This window comes from Pinus tabuliformis, chromosome 9 (genome assembly GCF_031772625.1).
Source record: "Pinus tabuliformis cultivar Carrire ecotype Pingquan chromosome 9, CPIR1, whole genome shotgun sequence".
Taxonomy (NCBI): domain Eukaryota; kingdom Viridiplantae; phylum Streptophyta; class Pinopsida; order Pinales; family Pinaceae; genus Pinus; species Pinus tabuliformis.
The window spans coordinates 704,666,584-704,683,582 of record NC_142307.1 but is presented as its reverse complement, the minus strand read 5'-3'; the positions used below and the strand labels follow the sequence as shown (position 1 = coordinate 704,683,582).

Here is a 16,999-nt window from a genome sequence, read left to right as displayed (position 1 = left end):
TCGCTGTTGCGGCAACCCGTTTCACACACATGTATGTTTTCTCATTTTCTGAATCCTGCACTTGTTGTTTGGATGAATGATCATTCACTCTTTTTTCACTCAGTTTCACAATGCAATCAGACTTCTCATGTTTTCAGTTGCCCGTCGACGGGTTTTGGTTGCCTCAGCCCGGACCTTGCCTTACCTGGCTAGCATTGCACATTTATGGAAGTGAATGCTCTAGGTTCCCTCCAAAAATTATGCAAGTCTGGCCCAACACTGACCTCCAAGCTTGAATTGTGCAATTTTGGGAGGCAATGCCTTACTGGCCCCAGAAACTGGGCAATGCAATTTGCTGGTTTTCATGTCACTACTGACTAAAATTGTGCATTATGCAGTTTCAGTCCTCAGCAAGCCAAGCTGGATTGTGAATTGTGCAGTTCTAGCGGTCAGTCCGCCTCCTGACAGCCCAAACTGTGGCTTTCGCAATTTTGGCAGTCAGTGTCCCAACGTCCGGGTGAAAATTGTGCAATCTTCATAGATAGACACACAAGTATGTTGTGTGCTAGTCCTTCAGCTTGGTTTGATTTCGACTGATAGATTTCTTTTCATGAGTGTTGCTATGTCTCCAGGTATCACACGTGTTCATCTGCCTCTCAATAGCACAGGTACACTGGCTTCTAGGAGAGCAGAGTCAAAGGAATTGTTCAGAGCACAAATGGGGATGCAGTCAATCAAGGGTCTATGAACTTGCCTATCTATGAAGACATCAAGTTGTTCATGGACAAGGATATCAAGATGAAATGGCAGAGGCATCACATCAAGTAGCACCATCAGTAGTAGAAAAAGGTAGCACACCTGCATGCGACAAATGCAAGAGGAAGGTTCTTGACAATGCAAAGGCGAACAAAGTTGCAAGCTCAAGTAGATCCACTTGTGATGAAAGAAGCTTTGGAGAGCAAGGCTATGAGGTGACGGCGCAACAAGAGGATCGCGCGAAGGAAGAGAGAGAAATAGAGAAGGAGTTGCAGGTGCTAAATAGCGGCAACTCAAATAGGAATAGGAGTTGCACTAACAAGAGAAGAAGTTGCAGTGGGAACAGGAATAACAGTAAGCACAACATGCACAAACTAATGAAACTGCGCCCATACAAGTTAGTACTAGGAAGAAAAATATCATTTAGCATAACCATATTAAAATATTCAACTAATATGGATTTACAAGCTAAAACTAACTATTTGGACATAAAGCTATTGAAAAACAGGTTGTTTCAAACAAAACATCATTTGAAACATACTTCAAATGTGAAAGTTATGTCATTTCTTAATAAAGGGCATAAAATGTGAGAAAAGAACCACATGCTAGGAAAACATTTACCCTCGTGGCGATGGATGAATAATGAGTTCATTGAGTAAAAATAATATCCATTTTCTTCTCTAAATTTTCCTATAAGATCAATTTTACAAATAAGATACTTGTTAAGTTACCCACTTTTATAGAACATGTGAGAATCACTTTATAATGAAATTATTTTATAAATTCAAGTTGTATGCAAAATGTAACTAAAATAAAGAAGATTAATACTACTTTATATTGATTCACTTTTATAATTTATGTGAAATACATTTTACATTAAAGTTATAAAATAACTGAAGGTTTTATGAATTTTTATAAAAGAAAAGAAAAAATGACATCACATCAAAGAAATAAAGACATGAACTCAAGACTTCTTCCTAACTAAAGTAATTTTCAACCAAGTGAGCTCATGAAAAATATATAAAAACTTTAGTAAATGATAAAGCATTTTTAATATTATTTTCCTTAAAGTACATTCTTATCTTAAAGCAAAAAAATTCAATATGACCACATACAAACCTAAATTAATTTTCAAACAAAATTTTTCCAAATATGAACAATAATACATTAGATCTTTGGTTAGTTTAGCCCAAAAACCAAAGTTTCCTTTGTATTTATGCTTTATGAAGGGCTTGCCGAGAAAAAGCATATGGAAATAAGAAAACACTTTCCATTATTTTCAATACATCAAGATCACATTGAAAACAAAACAAATAGCATAAAGGAGTAGAAATAGAAAACCAAAATATTTCCTCTATGAAAAGATGTGCTAAGATGTGTATTTACACTTATAATTTTGTATATGAAAAAAGAAAAAGGTTGTATCTTGTTCAAACATAAAACTTATGGGGTGAAATAGAAATCATTTCTAATTGAAAGCAATATTTCAAACATAGTGGAATAGTCCACGTAGCTCATAAATGCACAAAAAAATTCAAAACTCAAAAATCATTTGCTAGGTTCAAGATCTTAATCAATAGTGGAAGTAACTTTTTAAACTAGCTTTGATACCATTTCTAAGAAACAAGGTATTTTATACAAGATGAACATCGTAATAATCCACTCACACAACTAGATTAAAGATCATAAATTTTTATGTTTTGGTATGGTTAAAATAGTCCATGTCCCTAGCCAACGCAGCCATGTGAGGGAATTTACTAGCACAAAAGTCCCTTTTTTTAATACATAAGAGAGTTTCTCACAATTATTCATTAGCAAAAACAGCCTTATGATCTTTAAATAGAAATCATAAACCAATTAAATATTAACCCTTCGATTAATAATTATTAATATAAAGAAAAAAATAAAATCCTGAGATCACTCTATTTGTAAACATATTATAATTATAACATAACATAACTACGTATATAACAATGTAAAAGAAAAAAAACAAAAAATTGAAAAAAAATTATACCATAAAACACATTAAACCAAATTAATTTTAATCCACACTTAAATTTCTAAATATCTAATAGAAAAATGCAATAAACTTCTCCTAACACATTTTAATAATTAAAATATTTAGTACTCAAAGAATGATGTTGCCATCACCACTTTAGAAAATGAGTTGTTCTCCAATTTCGTGAATATGCAGAAATAGTCTTAAAAATAGCTATATTGTTATTATTTCTTATTGTTATCGTAAACATTTTATTGCATAAAGCATTATTACAAAATTACCCATCTTATTTCACTAACTCTTTTATTTTTGAAATGAATCAAATCCTTTTGATTTAATATTAACAAATATTTTTAAAAAATTATAGTAACCCTAACCATAAGCATTAAAATTATAATAACTAAAAGTAAATAACTATAAACCTTTGATATAAATTTATCATATACACTTAAAATAAGTCCCAAACATATTCATAATTTTAAAAATACCTTTGTATGGCTTACCATTCATTTGACCGAGCGGCGCTGTATAGCCAGTATCCGTAAGATGGGTAGTATCATGTAAGAAAATTAGTGAGCATTATAACGAAAAAATAAAACAAATTTAAATATGGGTTTTATATGTAAAATTAATATATATATAAATATAAAAGGTAAATGAATGTTAAATAATTTTGTTTAATAATTACTTATTTTTATCCTGGAAAATTTAATAAATAAATTTGATAAATATAAAGTATAAAATCATGTGTTTTAACAAAATTATGGGAAAAAATAATATATTAATTAAATATAAAGTACAAAATCATGGGTTATGACATTTTTCTCAAGAGCTATTTTAATACTAAGCATTGTGTATATATGAAATTTTTTGAAAAGTTTTATGGTTTATTTTTAAATTTATTTTTTTCTAGAATCCAAAGAGAATTCATTGAAATCACAAGAGAACCACAAGTTCTCTAGGGGCTTTTGAGGGCATTGAATCCATATATGTAGTCAAAAAATCTATTTAAACAACACAAATTAAGATTTCACAAAATTTTCTACTGATTCTAATCATAAAAAACTCCAAAATTTCTCTCACATATAGACAACTCCTTGACAAAATCAAATAAAAATGAATTGTTTAGTCACTTATAGACTCAAGTGATATTTATATATACTATTTAATTTAATAGAAATTAAAAAATCATAATTTACTAATATTTTTAAAATCAATTAAGATTAATAAAAAATAATTAATATTAATGTAGGTAGTTAAATTTAACTATCAAAATTTAACACAGTGGTAAATTTATTATACAAATTATGTGCACGGTCCATTAAAATAATTAATATAAAATATAACGGGCCTAGATCCATATCAACTCCGATCTACCAAACTCACAGAAGGATCAAACCTTTTTACATCTTAAGATATTTACATCTCAAGAGATTTGATCCATCTCTACCTTTGGTAAATCCGTAGTTAAGATGAATCTAGACTAATTTTACTCCACAAACAAAATATAAGATATATGCCCTAATTTTTTTATTATTAATATTCATAATACACTCTAATATTAAAAAAAAAATAGTACAAGATTATTTATTACTCCATTTTTTAACAAAAAAATATGTAAATAAAAAAATTCAATACGTCCCAGATGCAGGTGCACATCATAGTTAATAGGTTGGCAGCAGAACGGGACGGCAAGTGGCCTTGCCACATGGCCCTCTGTAATCCTGCACATCAATCCATAAAATGTAGTAACATTGGCCATAAATGGCAATTAAGCCGGCACTATCTTCAAACTGCCTGCATCTACCCACCTCGGCTCGGCTTAATGATAACTTCTGGTAATATTAACTCCACCACCCCAGTCTCTAATCCCCTGCCTTTTCAATGCCAATGTCCTTTGGCAGCAGCAGGACCAAGCTCTCGCACTACTACGGGCAGACGCTACAGCATCCTTAGCTGCATTAATCTCGGCCCGAGCTTTCATTTTACTCAAAGCATGGTCTGCAATTTCATCTTCAACCCCGCGTCTGCAGCTAATCCTTCCTCTGAGCCGAACTTTGAACCTGCTGCACCTTCTCATCACTCTGAGTCATCTCCCTGCAGACATCCTCCTACCCCTAGTGTCAATATGCCCAGAACTTGCCATAGAATGCGTAGTCAAAGAGGGGGCAGCAGAGGCAAATTGTCCCGCTCTCCTCTGTCTCTGACCTCTGACACCTCCTCCCCTTGGGCTCAACTGCCTTCAGACCATTACCCAAATACTCGCAGTGGCATAGGCCACTCACAACCTCTCCGCCTCCAACCGACACATTCTGACTTGCCACCTAGTGAAATTCCCTCAAGTCCACAGCCGCCCCTCCGCTCAGCCCAATTCATCTACTGATGTTCCCTAAACCAACCCATCATCACCGCCACCATATCCATTACCTTCCACGAGGAGGAGCCAACCATAGATGGTGGACGCCATACTAGTGCTGAGCTAGCTAGGGTGCACACACTGTGCAAGGGCGAAGCAAGACACTGCTTTGGACAAGCAAACTGAGGAGGGGAAGGACCATGACCATCAAGCAGAAGATGACATAGATCCTTACAGATGTTTTGTCGTGGAGGAACACCCGGAGCAGCAGGAAGATGATATGGGAGCAACGCAATAGGCAGAAGGCGCCATGGATGAATACAAGTGTTTTGTTGTTGAGGAACACCCATCGCCGCTGCATAACACCTGACTTGCCAGCGTGAAACCTGACCGGCCACACAACTTGCCACGTGTCTTCGAGTCTCATGTTTCGGGAACTATGATATCTGGTTTTTTCAGGGTTTTTAGGAAAACTTGCTGTCATATGGTTACTTTGATGATTTTTTTGTTTTTTCTGAAAATTTGGTTAAATACTATGCGTAATTGCTGGTTTCCCCTGTGTGGGCAGCAAGATAACACCTGCAATTTTATTTTTGAACTAGACTGGTTTCCCATTATGGGCAGTCCAGACCTTGTTTTGCTAGTTTCTACCCTAAACCATGGCACGGACATGCAAAGGCCAAAGCCTTAATGTACCATTATGTTTCAGTAATAAAATTTAGCATAACTTAAAAGAAAAAAAAATAACAAAAAAATAAAAAAATAAAAAATAAAAATCAATACGAACATTATTAACAAAAATATAATTTGATTTTAATATAAAATTTTTACAAATATTCACTATTTAAAAAATATATAGATAATAAAAATTTTAATTATTCTATATATAAAATAATAATTATTATCTAATAAAAAGTGTAACCCATATTTTATTATTATTATTAATATTCATAATACACTATAATATTTTTTCAAAGAGTACAACCATTTTTATTTCTCCATTTTTAACAAATAACATCCGGATAACAAAGTTTAATACAAACATTATTAATAAAATATAATTTGATTTTAACATAAATATTTTGAAAATTTTACTAATATTCTCCATTTTAAACACGATTTTAAAAATTATATAAATAATAAAAATTATATATATATAATATTTATTTTTGTTACAAATATTTCAAAATATTTATAATATATAAATAAATTTTAAAAATATATATAATAAAAAAATTAAATTAATAATAACAATTATTATAATTCATTATAACAAAGATAAATCAGATTTGAATCAATTTTTTTTGCAAAATAAAAAATACCTCAACAACACATTTTCCCATTAACTCCTCTCTACACCACCAAAACAAATTATTAATATTTATTAAATATATAAATCATTTAAAAAAAATTATAACACGTTCAAATAGCAGAATAATATAAAACCATAAAACAATACCAATGCACAATCCTTGTGACTTCCAGAAACGCACTCGAATGAAAATTTACAATGTTATTTAAAAGCCCAATTTATAAAAGACAACATACATAGGGGATGCACAATCCTTTGTAATTTTAAGGAGCACCTTTGCAAAGATTGTTAGGCATAGTGGGTGAAGAGCACAATACAAAAACATAGTACAGATAGCCACTGCATGATCTTTGTTATTCTATGGATGACCTTTGATAAAGAACAGTAGACATAGTGTTTTAAGCGCTTTTTAATAGTAGTGTAATTTACATGAGCGTAGATTTATATTAAATAGTTGTCCATTTAAATTTTTTTATAAACAAATATGTTTTTGTATAGGTTTTTTTTTAATTTAAAAGAAGTATCTATATTTCAATTAACATAGCAAAATTTCAATCATATTAACATAGCAAAATTTCAATCATATTAAGATGTAAAATAAATTTCAAGACTCAATCAGGTTACGGTTGACTAGCCTCCACACCATTAATTCCAATGTTAAAATTTGTGAGAATAATGAAACCCAAAAAAAATGATGCTTCTCAACATCAGATTGTGCATCTGTATTTCCAACAAACAACATTTCACAACCTAGATTAGTGACTTCTCAAACTGAAGCTGATGACCAAAACCTTATTTGATACACTCTCTTAACTATATTTGATTTAAGCCCGTCACCAAACACAATAACACTCCCTCAACCATTTTTTATCTTAATTGGATTGCAGATTCGCGTTATTGGAGAGCCAGGATACAAAGTTACCTACTTTACATTTACTCGATTTTTCAACATATTTTATCATTTAAATTTCCAATTAAATTAAAAATGGACTATATCATGAAATTTTATTAAATTTGAAGAAAAGTTAAAAATTGACTTTAATACAGATATATTGAATACCAAAATCTGCAATAGAATATACTTCAAAAGAAAAACAAAATATCCAATAAATAGATGAAATTCCTTTAAAAGAGTATTTAATTTCGCCTTGCTAAAGGAAGAAGGCTTTAAAGCACAACCGGCCATCTTTTTGAGCAACTCTTACTCTGAAATATAATCCTTCTCCATAGTTCTGCCGATCATCTTCTCCCCTAGACCCACAAGCTCATTCACAGACAAAGTGTTGGCCGGAAGCATGAAATACAAAGACTTGTTTAGTGTTCTAGGGTTATCCACTATCTTAATGGTATATGTTGCAATACCATCCTCCTTAACAAAAACAGCTGCGTTGCATACAGTCATTCATTACAGAATGGATAAACAACCACTAATATCCTAACACAATAATATACTTAATAGATGCTACTCACTAGACAAAGTCAAATAAATTTCATCTAGCGTTATTGTAAACATTACCCTGGAGTTTCCATCTCCATATATGATAATTTTATCCCTTGGAGGGGACGGTGCTGGTGGAGTAATGCCAACCATGAGGTCCAGCTGCCCCAGACAGGGCACAAAATACTCTGCAAAACAGTTGCAGTTGACATATGTGTAAGGGATCCCTTCTGCCTCAATGACCCTGCGAAATTTTACCGTATCCTCAAGTATGGACTTTATAGGTCCCATTGCATCATGAAATTTATCGAATTCAAACGAAAACTCGGACGGTAAACACCTGTGTGTAATACCAGCAAAAAGGCATGTAAATATCATCATTAATAGTTGTGAAAAATAACAATCTGATATACAGGCTTGATTGGATCAACTTACATTATTTTTACTTCTTACCTCAGTGTTTCAAAAACCTATTAAATATGATCAATAATAATAGTGAAAAAGTAACAACTTGACATAGACTTGATTAAATTTATTAATGTTACTTTTTAATACTAGCCTTGATGTTTCCAATTTCTTTAATGGTCTTGATGATATTCATCTGACTTGCATGCTGGAAATCCCCTACAGCTGAGATAACAAAGTCCACTTTCTTGATGGCCTACACCAAATTGCATAGTAGTCCAAAGATCCCTTAAGATGGAAGAGAATGATCAGTAAAACTTACCTACGCGGTCTGTCAAACAAGCAAGAAAATTAACAAATGGGAGATTTTATGATAGAGACCAGTATAGTTAGTTGTTGAATCCAACATTGCGTTCTCTACGATTAATCGAATACATTTATTTTCACGGACTGCTATTAACAAATTACATTTATCTTTGCAGGATTTAATTTGATTCTTGATTTCAAGAATATTTTAGAGTCCAATTGTCCAGAGTGATTAGAGTGACCTAAGTCTTATTTATGGATTTTTAAAATAGTATCCACCATTTATTTTAAAACATTTATTTCAAAATTGAAAAAAAAGGAAATTTTGCGAAGCTCTCTTTTTTAACTCAAACATCAATGTAGTTAAAAGTGTAGTTCGCATTAACTCTAAATTAGAAGTACGTACAATCAGAGTCGCGTGATCCATTCTCAAAATTATTTCGTTACAAAGAAAAAAATATACCGCTCAATTGTCGCAGCCCAACAAAACAAAATAATAGATCCGCAGAAGGATCGTAGTATTGAAAATTACGAACAAATCATATTTAGTGGATAACATATATATAACAAAACAAAATAATAGATCCACTAAAGGATCGTAGTATTGAACATTACGAACACCAATGATTTGGATTTGAGAAAAGTTAGTTATATATATATAGTTACGGAAGATCCCTTCCCATTTGTTCGTAATGTTCTATACTACGATCCTTTAGCGGATCTATTATTTTGTTTTGTTATATATATGTTATCCAATAAAATTGATTTGTTCATAATTTTCAATACTACGATCCTTCTGCGGATCTATCATTTTGTTTTGTTAGGTGTTAAAGAAGTAAGTAATAGGTGATAATCTAACCCTAGTTAGAGATTAAATTGGGCTTCCAGATATTTGTGGGGAGGGATTTTCCTTAATTATTTAACAGTGATTTGGATATATCTATATATATTTTGGACTCCACACATTTAAGAGTGATTTGGATATAAAGAACTATATATTATAGTTAAAGAATTTGTTTAAAATCCAATTCTCACAAATATTTGGAAATCTAATTTAATTTCTAATTTTAAAATTAGATTATCACATATATATATTGGTAAATAAATAATTTATTGGTAATATAATATTAAAAATATATTTAATCACAGGTAAATTAAATATATCATGAATTTATGACTTAGCAAGAGTAGACTCCACTAGGAGCTTTATCACAAGGGGACAAATATGTGGGGAGCTTACTCATTTTATCAAAAGGGGCCAAAGATATTCTGGTGGGAATTGAAACAAGATGGAGCGGATAACATTGCAACCACGAGGAGACTTGGAGCCTACTCCTTGAGCCTTATCACAAGCGGCCAAAGATGTCTAACTCCATGAGGGTAGCCTACTACTTAAGCCTTATCACAAGGAACCAAGGATCCTACTCTTTGAGCGTTATCATGAGGGGTCGATGAGGGGGGGGAACCTAGTACGTGAGTTTTAGCACAGTTTTATCACAATGGGCCAAAGATGTCCTTGGTGGGATTTGAATCATAATGGAGGGGATAACATCCCAACCACTAGGAGACTTGGAGCCTACTCCTTGAACCTTATCACAAGAGGCCAAAGGTGTCCCCGGTCAGATTTTTGTTCAGGTGGAGGGCATAATATTCCGTTGTACCAACCACTCCTTTGTAACACTAAAAAACTTCCTATTAATTTTTAACATCAATACATCAAGGCCAATATGAAAACAACCCTCACTCGACAACCATATAACAGATGTGGAATAACCCTAACTCACCATAGAAAAAAAGGAAAGAACACACTTCATAACCCATTGAAGGGAATGGTGAAATAAGCATACTCATGAAAATAAAAATGAAATTCGAAATGAAAGTCAGAGGTTCGGTATACCCTTACCAATTCTCAAAACCCACCAAAGAAAATAATCAGTGCAGATTAGAAAATTAGTGGAAGAACTTACATGCAGTATATTATGATGTAAATCTAACTAAATTTTGCTTAGAATCGGTCACTCTCTGTGTTGGTTCCCCTTAGTAGGCACTTGCTCCAACTCCTCGATCAAAATCCCTGTTAAAAACATGACAACAAACTTAAGCGCAATGGAAAAAATTAATAAAACAGGGAAAAAAACTGTTGGCACTTCTCAAGTCTAGGGTCTTGAATCAAATGGCTTCTCAGCCCTTTCCGATATTGGATCTCGGATCCTTTCTCCTATCGTGTCTTGGGTCCTCGGCTCTTAGCGATCTTGGAACCTTCACTTCTCACAGTCTCGAGACTTCATGCCTTTGGGATCTCAGGTCTCAATGTTTTTGTTAAATTCAATTTAAACGATCCTCCGAGGTTTTGACCTCCAATATGGCCCACTCATCATTATAAGGAATTGTGCCACAACACTTAACAGGTCTGCAGAACATAAATATTTTCCGTCAACGTCATGTGAGAGTCTTGGGTCTCAGAACTTTTAAATAATTACAATGTTATGAGTTCTAAGATTACAATGTTTGAGCTCTAGTTATCTGGTACGAGATGTGTCAATAAACGATCCCGGCTCTGACACTTGATATACTTCTCTAAAAATGAAAAAAAATGACTATGTGTTGGCTTCTCTCAGCTTAAACTCAGATTTGATCTTCCAATCCCTTTAAGCTTCAGTGTTCTTTTGGCCTCTCCTCTCAGCTCCCTCCTTTGGCTCTACTCCTCACTTAAACAACTCTCGCCCTTTTCTGCTCCCCCTACAACACTCTGATGATGATACATATATGTACACGAACTCTGAAGTATGTTTAATTAAATACATGGCTTAAAGAACTATAAGAACAAAAACATGTTACAAAAGGACTCGTTAAGTGATCTTAGAGCTCTCAAGAAAAAAATTCCACACATAAAGAAAACTCTCTCCACCCCACTCCACTTTCATTAATCAAAGTAAATATATAAGAATTACATTATTCAGTTTAGATCCTTGAAGATAGGATCTAAAGACCCATTTGGAGGAAATTGAACTAAAACTACAACTACTGCAACAAATTGTCTATTTTAATTAATTACATGCCCAATTAAATACAATCCTAGCTTAACAAACCACACATTAAGGAACCAACTCCTCTGGTAAAAGGTTTTCACCTCTCGGTCAAAGAGAAATTACGAATGCCCCTGCATCATACTCCCAAGGAACAAAGATTTCATGGGCTCCTATCCATGAGTTCTTTAATAGATTTTCCACTTTTTTGTATGAGTGTGGTAGTCATCTAGTTTACATCTGTCACTAGCATATTCTTCCACTTAACAAAGTACTCAAAGTACTATTTGTCCCTAGTCTTCTTGATCAATCTTTTGTCTAAGACCCTCTCTGATTGCAAAGGTTTAGTTACTAGAAACTATTTTTCCCATTGTATTGGTCGTTGCTTCTGATCACTGGTTGGATGTTATGTTTCAGGTTCATACTTACATTGATATGATATATTAAAAATAGGTAAATTCCAATTCCAGGTGGTAGTTCAAGTTCATAAGCATTGGTAGAAAAATTCTTCAAAATTTTGTAGGGTCTTGTTTTTTTGAACTTCAACTTGTTTTACTAGACCTTGGGGAATCTCTCTTTCCTCAAATGTGCAAGTACTAGATCTCCAACTTCAAAATTTTCTCCCCTCTACTAATATTTTCTATGCTTTTATATTTCAGGCCACTATCGTAAAATCAAATCCCAACACTTGAATTTGACTTTCCTGCAACAAAAGTCATCTCCTGCTCAAATCATCTGCAATTTTATTAGATTAATCACTGATATGCTTCAAAACAAATGTAAAGCTTTGTAGGTAATCAACCCATTTAATATCTTTCTGTTTCAATTTAGGCTACTGCATTAAATACTAAAGAGCACAATTATCTGTATACAAACTAAATTCCCTAGACAACAAAGAATGCCTCCACTTCTTAAGAGCTTGAACCATTGCATAAAACTTCTTGTCATAGGTTGTGTACTTCCTTCTGGCGTCGTTCAAATTCTGACTGTAATAAGATATCGGTTTTTCCCCCTAGCTAAGTACTGCTCCAATTGCATCATTATTCACATCAGTATTTACTTGAAAAGATTTATTAAAATTTGGAAGAACAATGCGGGTTGTTCTTTAATCTTCTTCTTCAACATCTGAAACACTCTTTCAACTTCATCAGTCCACTGAAATGGTTGTTAATTCTTCCTCACTATCTTTACAATTGGTGCACTCATCTTACTGAAATTCCTGATAAAGTTCCTGTAAAAACTTGCCAAACCATGAAAAATTCTAACTTCAAAAACACCTTTGGGAGAAGTACATTCAAGGATAGCTTTCACTCTACCTGGATCCATATTCGATCCTTCCGTAGAAATCACAAATCCTAGATATACAAGCTTTAACTTCAAAAAGGAACATTTATTCAAATTCATAAGAAACTTCTCTTGTTGTAACTTCTTCAGTACATATCTCAAATTTCTCATATGCTCCTCCTTATATGGATTGTACACTAGAATTTCATCCAGGTAAACAACCAAAAATTTCCCTATAAACTCCTTTAACACTTCATTCATCAACCTCAAGAAAGTACTAGGTGCATTGGACGAACCAAATGGCATTACCTTCCATTCATGCAAACCCTCACTAGTTTTAAAAGCAGTCTTCCACTCATCTCCCTCTCTCATTCTCATTTTATGGTATCTACTCTTCAAATAAATTTTAGAAAACCAATTGGCACCACTTAAACAATCCAACACGTGGCAAGAGAAAATGATACTTAATGGTAATTTTGGTTAAATCTCTGGAGTCTATACACATGCGCCATCCACCATCCTTCTTTGGAGTCAACATTATGGGTACAACACATGGACTAAAGCTCTCTCTGATTAATCCCTTATCTAACAACTCATGCACTTGCTTTTTGATTTCTCCATTCTCTGTAGGTGTCATGCGGTAGGCAGCTTTATTGGGAAAACTTGCTCTTAATATCAAGTCAATATAATGATTGATACTCCTCATTAGTGGTAACTCACTTGGTAGATCATCCACCACAATATCATGATATTCCTCTAGCATTTCTTGAATCTCTACAAGAAAATTAGAAATAGTACTAGAAGTAGGAACTACTCTAGGCTTGCAAACAATAGAAAAAATTACCTTCTCTAATTCCAACTACTGCAAAAATTCCTTTCCACTCATAAGTAATGCCTTTGAATCACTACCTCCAAAATTCCCATATTCCTGCAATGGAAACAAAGTATGGTTGATGTCATCCTTCTAAGACCTATAAGTATTTCTCTTACCACCATGCACCACACTTATGTCAGACTACCATGGTCTTCCCAACAAAATGTGACATACATCCATCGACATCACATCACATAAAATATTGTCTTTGTAACTACCAATTTGTAGCTCTATGTCACACTACTTATTCACCAAAATTTGTTGTCACTTCTACAATCAAGACACTTTATGGGGTGTTGGATTCTTCTTCTTTTTCAGATTCAACTTTTCTACAACCTCTATGGACATTAGGTTGTTTGTACTACCACTATCAATCACTACTTTACAACACTTACCCTAGATTTTGAAAATAGTCCAAAATAATGTTTTCCTCTGGTCTGATTCTACAACTTCCTTCTCTTGCTTGATCAACACCTTCTTCATCATCATGGCTTCTCTTGTCTCTAGCACATTTTTTTCTTTCTCCACATCTACTTCAAATTCATCTACTGGAGCTGCAACAATGTTCCTTTAGTCTGGTTCTCTATTCTCTTGACATTCATAAGCCATATGATAAAGCTTGCCACACTTGTAGCAACAAACCTCTCTCCTACCTCTTTCTCGTCCTCTGGAAAATGATATTCAGCCTCTGGACACTCCTTCTTGTTGTTGTTGTGGACTAGAACTACTAGCCCCATCTTTCGGTGCAGTAGATCTTCCTCTGTTATGCTGCTATCCTCTACCTCTAACAACACCATTACCTCTGCTAGCTTGTTTCCTTACAGGCTTCTCCTTTGCTTTCAAAACAATTTGGTTTTCCTTCTCTATTGTCCTTATGAATAGTACACTAATTTCATCTTGGATATCCAATCTAAGTTCATTTACGTACCTGCAGTGTTCTTTGAAAAGTCTTCCACATATCTAGCTCTAATATTCACCTTATAAAACTCCTTTGTGTATTATATGATTGTCATACCTCTCTTTATGAGGTTCTGCATATACCTGAACAAAGTTAACTAGTAATCCTTTGGTAGAAACTTCCCTCTCAGCTTTGCTACTATCCTATCCCAACTCTTGATCTTTTGCTTGTTCTTTATTCTTCTCTGTGTTTTCACATCATCCCACCATAGAGTTGTATATCCCATTAACCTTGTTACTACAAACTTGACCTTCTTCTCCTCATACATTTCTTCATATTCGAATGATTTATCCATTTATGTGATCGAGTTGATAAGATCTTATGGATTCATGCTACCAGTGTAAGAAAACATATATGGTTTGGGTTTCATAACAGATCCCAAAACTGCTTTGAATATCTTAGCCTATATTGGTTCTTCTACCGCTTCTTTTTATTCTGAAGCTTCTTCCTCCTCAAAACTCACATGTCCAGCTTCTGGTTCTCGGTGTCGACTAGTCTCCATTATTTTCATTCATTCTTCTAATTTCCACATTGCTCAGAGCACTTCTCTGTTAGCAACTAGTATTTGTCTCTGTCCTTTAGCTTTGCCTCGGCCAACACTTCTTACAGCTCTAGGCGGCATGATTTCCTTTTGTTCCTAAAACAAATGTAGGGTCTGCTCTGATACCACTTGATGCAAATCTAACTATGATATGATTTTCTTAAAATGAGTCCCTCTCTAAGTTGGTTTCTCTTAGTAGGCGCTTCCTCCAATTCCCCAATCAAAATCCCTCTTAAAAACAACGTGGAAAACTTAAGTGCAGTGGAATAATTTAATAAAATAGGGCCAAAAACATCGTTGGCGCTTCTTGGATCTCGGGTCTCAGATCAAATGGATTGTCGATGCTTTCTTATCTCAGATCTCGGATCCTTGCTCCTCTCCAAGTCTCGGGTCCTCAGCTCTTAACGATCTCGGAACCTTCGCTTCTCGGAGTCTCCAGATTTCGTGCCTTTGGGATCTCGGGTATTGGAAAATTTCTTAAATTCAATTTAAACGATCCTCCGAGGTTCCGACCTCTGATATGGCCCACTCACCGTTACAAGGAATTGCGCCACAACACTTGACAGGTCCGCGGAACAGAAATATTTTATGTCATCATCACGTGATGGTCTTGGGTCTCAGAACTTTTAAATAATTACACTGTTATGAAGTTCTGAGATTCCAATGTCCAAGTTTTGGTTCTTCGTTATGAGATCTGTCAATAGACGATCCCGACTCCGACACTCGACATACTTCTCTAAAAAGGAAAAAAATAGTGAAGTCTTGGCTTCTCTCGGCTTAAACTCAAATTCGATCTTCTGATTCCTTTGAGCTTCAATGTTCTTCCGACCTCTCCTCTCAGCTGCTTCCTTCGGCTCTACTCCTCACTTAAACAACTCTTGCCCTTTTCCGCTCTTCATGTAACACTCTGACAAGGATACATATATGTATGTAAACTCTCGGATCTGTTTAATACATGATTTAAAAAACCGTAAGAACAAAAACAAATTACAGAAAAACAAGTTAAATGAATTTGAAATTCTCAAACAAAAGTTTCCACACATAAAAAAAAGTCTCTCCATCCCACTCCAGTTTTATTAATCAATCAAAAATAATATAGAAAAATTACATTATTCGGTTTAGATCCTTGAAAATAAGATCTAAAGACCCATTTAAGACAAATCGAACTTAAACTAAAACCACTGCAACAAATTATCTTAAAAGTTTTGACCTCTCGGTCAAAGAGAAATTATAGATGCCCGTGCATCTTAGTAGCTCCGCAAGCATGGAAGGTTTAGCTTGGCTTTCTCCGGACTAGAAGAAGCAGCTACTCTCCGACGAGAAGGAAGGTGGGATGGCCGTCAGCAAGGTTGTCTTTGGTAAAGTGACGACAGATAAATTCTGTTCCACCAATCATCAGAATCCTGCTCTTGTTGCTTACCATGTTGCACAGTGGTCTCGACTAAATAGCATGAAGTGCCCCCACTCTTATAAAGATCTGACCTCTAAAACTTCCACTTCAACTTTTGCTTGAATGTACACGTCCACATCAAATCATAGGCATATCAACGGCCACCGAATTTAAATCATCATAGAGAATCTTATCTTTACCCTAATATGCGCACGGAACATTATTTAAACAATTTAATGGGAATCTCAGCTAGATGTGTATGATTTATTATTGAAAATCCACGTCAAATCAGTGCTAATATCTGGCACCTACAATTCGATGGGTCCCAGCAACTTTAAAAATTGTATCTAATCAACATGGAAATCTATATTAAAA

The 16,999-nt window shown here is 34.1% G+C and overlaps 1 pseudogene; it reads right to left on the bottom strand.

Annotated features, from left to right (window-relative positions):
- Positions 1-4,857: 4,857 nt before the first annotated feature.
- On the bottom strand, positions 4,858-16,657 carry LOC149150626 (phenylcoumaran benzylic ether reductase PT1-like; annotated as a pseudogene).
- Positions 16,658-16,999: the final 342 nt, after the last annotated feature.